The 5,171-nt window shown below is 44.5% G+C and overlaps 1 pseudogene; it reads right to left on the bottom strand.

The window, feature by feature from the left end:
- Window positions 1-305: 305 nt before the first annotated feature.
- Window positions 306-2,000, bottom strand: LOC118632745 (annotated as a pseudogene).
- Between the last annotated feature and the right edge of the window lie 3,171 nt (window positions 2,001-5,171).

Here is a 5,171-nt window from a genome sequence, read left to right as displayed (position 1 = left end):
AATTTAGCTACAAAATATTTGTTACAGTTTAGAAACAGGATTAAAGATAAATCTCTCTCTCGCTCCCTGTCTTCTCTCTCTCTCTCTCTCTCTCTCTCTCTCTCTCTCTCTCTCAGAAAGTGTTTCTGTGTTTAAAAGTTTAGAAGGTGGAAACAGCTCCTGGAACTGTATTTACAAGACTGTTCAGGAAGGCATGTTAGCAGGTGTCACCCTCTGGAGGACTCAACAGTTGGGGAGCAGAGCAGGACTGGGGACCCACCACAGTTCTGAAGGAAGGAGAGCCTTATGCAGTGGTGTGGAATCCGTCAGAAGCTCTTATGTGTCAAACTTTTTTTTTCCCCGGGATCTAGTTTTTTAAACAAGCTTAAGCTTCCTGCCTCTGAGTAGATGGTCTTCTCATCAATATTTAAAATATTACAGGAAATAAACATTTTCCTTCCTTCAACTTTATCAAGTTGGCTATTTATCACAACAACAGAATACAGGAGGATAGTTTTTAAAAAACTGATGTTGAGATTGGCAGTTGGACAATTCCCCAGCTATAATCGCAGACATACCAGCAGCAGCATCAGTCATGGTTGGTTCACTGGCACCTCCATGAAGGAATCCAGGTACTCTTTGCAGGTAAGGACCTCCTGGAAAAAAGTAAACTATCCTTTTCTTCACATCATTATAGAACATCACATATTCAAAACCCAGGCCATCCTCACAGCTTCTAGTTAAGAGCCAAGCCTGTGACATTTTTTTTTTCGTCCTCTATAAGCTTTGTGACTGTAGGGAAATAAGCATGAATTGTGAAGTCTTGACGCCTTTGAGTTACTCTGCAATCATATAAAGACAAATGTGTCCAGGAGCCATCTGCACATTTCTTCCTGAACTGGTCGAAGAGGAGTCTATGTCCTTGCTCCAGCGGGGTTTGGGGAGAGAATGGTCCTTGTAAGTGACTCTCTGAAGAAAATAACCTGGGCACAGGTCCTGGGTTCTTCTCCTGCAGGTTCACGGCCTCCCCACAGGTGACACACAGCTCCCACTGTGCACAGGTGCTCAGGCAGCTCCTCAGCCTGGCTCAGAGGGCGCGCGAGAATCCACAAGAATCCACGAGGATCCACGCCAGACCCGAGCAGCTCTGACGCACCCACCCTCTTACTCCCACTCTTCCTATTAACGAGGGTGGATCCTGATGCGGAGGCCACGTGCCTCTGAGGGGCTGTGGGCCACAGGGGTAAAGGCCTGTCCCACGCACCACTGCTGCCCACTGACCCTCAAATTTTCAATTCTTTTGGTTATCTATAAAAACATGAATCACTTTGGTATTTTAAAAAGAGAATTTTGATATGGAGATGGAATTGATACATAGCCTTTCATGTTCTAGCATTCTATGGCTCTACAGAAGTCAAATATTGGATTTTAAGTTACAATAAATCCAAGCTAATATGAGCTTGTTGAAAACATTAGAGATTAACATTTTTAAAGCTATTAGGTTTTCTAGTCGTTATCTTATTGTCCTGTACGTGTTGCTTACAAAAATAAAGACAAGTTCACTAATCATGTCGCAACCTAGCCACCTGCTATTTGTTGTGCAAACTTTCCCTCATCTCTCAGTTTTCACCCCTTTCACGAGAAGTGTTCCTGGCCCGTCAGTCTGGTGTGTGGGTCTGTCTTCTGGATTTCCATAGGCTCCAAGGCACACTTGACTCTAACTTGAACCACACTGGATAGGCTGCTTTAGCTGCTTTCCATTAAACTAAAAGATCTCTGAGGACAGAGGCTGATTCTTAATAAGATTTTTTATTCCCAGGTCCTAGTACAATGTATTTGTGAATGAAAGAGGATTACACACTCTTTAAAAATAAACAGAAAGTATCACTCTTTCTTATTAACATTCTGCACCCGCTTCCAAACTGTGGGGCTTTCCCCCAAAATGAGAGAGTATAGGGACTTGGGCTCAGGAATGAAAAAGTACCTACCAGGTGGCCAGATGTTGAACCACTGTTCCGCATGCGCAGGTGATCAAGGTTTGGCCGCTCTGTGATTTCCCAGGGTGGTGGTGATGAGCACCACAATCTTTTCCCCGCAGCACAGGCACACAAAAGCAGCCCGACAGAAGGAAAAAGTATCCCCATCCTTACATTCAAAATTCCTCTCCCAAGCCCTTCACAAGCCCACCTCTTCCTGCAAGCCCACCTTTTCCAAAAGCCTGAATTTTCACTCAAGCCCACTCTGTCCCCAGCTTACTAAAGCAGCCGAGCAGGGCCAGCCCTAGGTCAGTGCAGAGGACCTTTCTTTCCTCTGTGCTGCCTTCCTTGTGCTTGAGCATAAGCTTAATACAATCTGTCTAGAAATGTCTCTGGGGTTTCCTCTCGATTTCAGTCTTGGGGAACCCAAGAATCCCAGTGTTGGTAACAATATCAAGCAGTTCTCTTGACACCAGATGAGTGTCCTACAATTCAACTCAAATCTGACAACACTGTCTACCTCAAAATAGCATCAGATTCTGTAAATTAAGGGCTCAGTGTTACAGACAGACCCCACCTTCAGCTGGCAGTTGAAAGTCCAAGTTGTCACCTGTGCTTCTGACCAACTGGCTATAGATTGGAGGTTCCTAGGCCCCCCTCTTCGGGTTTGATTAATTTGCTAGAGCGGCTCACAGAACTCAGAGGAACCTTTGACTTGCTAGATTACTGACTTGCTAGAAAAGGATACATTCAGGAACAGCCAGACAGAAGAGGTGCACAGGACGAGGTATGAGGGGAGGGGTGGTGTCCATGCTCTCTCACGGCCTCTCTCCCCACATCTCCACGTGTTCACCAACCCAAAAGCTCTCCAGACCCCATCCTTTGGGTGTTTGTGGAAGCTTCATTACATAGGCATGATCGATAAATCACTGGCCATCGATGATCGAGGTCACTCTCCAGCTCCTCTCCCCTCCTGGAAAGGGGTAGGGGGGCCCCACTGACAACCAGTCCCTCTCCTTAGGAAACTTCCAAAACTCATTTCATTAACTTAACCAAAGACACCGTTATTGCTCTGTCACAAAAAATCCCAAGGGTTTCAGGAGCTCTGTGCCAGGAAGGAAAAAAGACCAAATACACATTTCTAATTATAAATCACAATACCACACTTAATAATTACCATCACCATGAAGAATATAAGTCAAATGTTTTTAAATCTTCACGGTCAAGATTTTTAAGCTCTTCTGAATTTCAGATCATTTCTAAATGAATTTATTTTAAATTAAGAGAGAGTTCATTGACATTTCCTGAGCACTCTGCAAATTTGAAGAATGCGTGCAGTCACCATGGTTTTTTACCTGACTGTAATATGGCTTAATGTTGTTTTGAAAAATTTATCCGTATCTGTCCTAGTTGCATTCATTGTGCTAACAGAAATACCCTGCATGAATTTTCTGCTTCCAAAGTTAATTTGGCAAACATCTGCTACAAGAAAATGGTCCAGATGGTTTTTGACATGTAGTGATAATAAATAAGTGGTCCTTTTCACATACTGCATGGCGTTTGCTGTAGTTTTCTATTAAAGGGATGTGGTTTTTAAAGGGGAAAAAAAATCACTTAATTTCATGGCCACCCAAGGCACATGGAAACATATGTGACTCATGTGTCTAAATGCCAGACCACTTTTTATAGATTCAAATGGGGACACATTGCCAGGAATATCTCATATGTTACTGACTCATGTCTCTTTCTGATATTTTAATACCACCACATGTTTTACACATATTATTTCATTTAATCTTTTCAACAATCCTATGTAGTAGGTATTATCATCTCTATTTGTAGATGAAGAAAGAGCCCAAGGTTATTAGTAAGAGGTAGAGCATCTGACACCAAAGCTTGTGTTCCTAATCCTAATGTCCACACACTCTCCATGCCAGTGGTTTCTGGGTGTCCACTACCAGACTGTGCTCCCCGTGACAAGCTCCTTGGTGAGTTCTACCACCCAGGCCTTCTTCACCAGCAAAGTTGCACAAAAACACCTCACCCCACCTCTGAAGTCCACTGTCACCTCAGACAGAGTGTCACATGTGTTCCCAACACAAGATCTCATGCACAGAACTGTACAGAATTGCAGATAATGCCTCTCTCACCCAATCCAGTGTCCCTCTTTAACAGCCAGACAGCAGTTCACCCCAATACCTCACAGAGCATCTCTTGAAACATCTTCACCTCACCTGATAGCCGTCTCTCCCCACACTGGAACAGACTAAATCTGAAACACTCTGCATCCTCCTCCCCAAGGGGCTCGGGTTTTTACCTTGCATTTGCCAAAACCCACTAGCAACCTGATAGCTGCGCACTGCACTGGGTTAAGAGGTAGTGAGCACAGTACAGGAAATGCAACCAGATAAGGAATGTCGTAGTTACCAAAATTCCTTCCATGAGGAGTGTGGCATATGAGTGGGAGGAATTTGTAAGTACGTCACTTGGAGATGGTTAGTAAGATCCCTCAGGGATGTGTAAAGATGGTCGCTAAACTGCCTGCTGGGGGGTTAGGGGGGTTCCTAGTTAACCTGACTTTGACTTGTGGGGGGAGGTGAGCAAGTTTGAAGCTTGAGTGGGAGTGCTCTTGGTAACAGCAAAGAGGCGGTTGGCTCTGCCTCTCCCACAGAGTGTTTAAATGCTCCTGACCGAAGAGATCTCGAACAGACACTGTAAGAACAGGGGTTTGAAGAGGCACCAAAGTGAGGGCCTAGAGATGCCACCAGAGCCTGCCCTATAGTTTCCAGCCATAGATATGGACTGGTTGCTGCTATCATTTCTACCTTCCATATAACTGTTCCTAGAAATTTTTAATTTTCTTAAATTTAACTAATTGTTTTATTTCCATTATTTATGGCACGTATTTTAAATAGAGCCTGGGCTATTGTGGCAGGGGGAGGAAACCAAAACAAGAATCATGTTTTGGGACCCAAGAAGTCAGATGAAATTCAGGCTTTAGTGTCCGAAGGTTCATGGCACACAGCCACCCCATCCACTCACACACTGTCCCTGGCTGCTCACACTGCTGCGGCAGAGTTGAGTGGTTGTAGCCGAGGGTCCAAAACGTGAGATATTTATCATCTCTCTCTTTACGGGGGGAAATGGCCGATCCCTGGCCTAGAGCAGAAGGCCCTCTCACACAACAGACAGTGATGACGTTTCACCCGTTCACAG

This window comes from Molossus molossus, unplaced genomic scaffold, assembly GCF_014108415.1.
Source record: "Molossus molossus isolate mMolMol1 unplaced genomic scaffold, mMolMol1.p scaffold_m16_p_17, whole genome shotgun sequence".
In the NCBI taxonomy this organism is placed as follows: Eukaryota; Metazoa; Chordata; class Mammalia; order Chiroptera; family Molossidae; genus Molossus; species Molossus molossus.
This window is presented reverse-complemented; position numbering and strand designations above follow the sequence as displayed.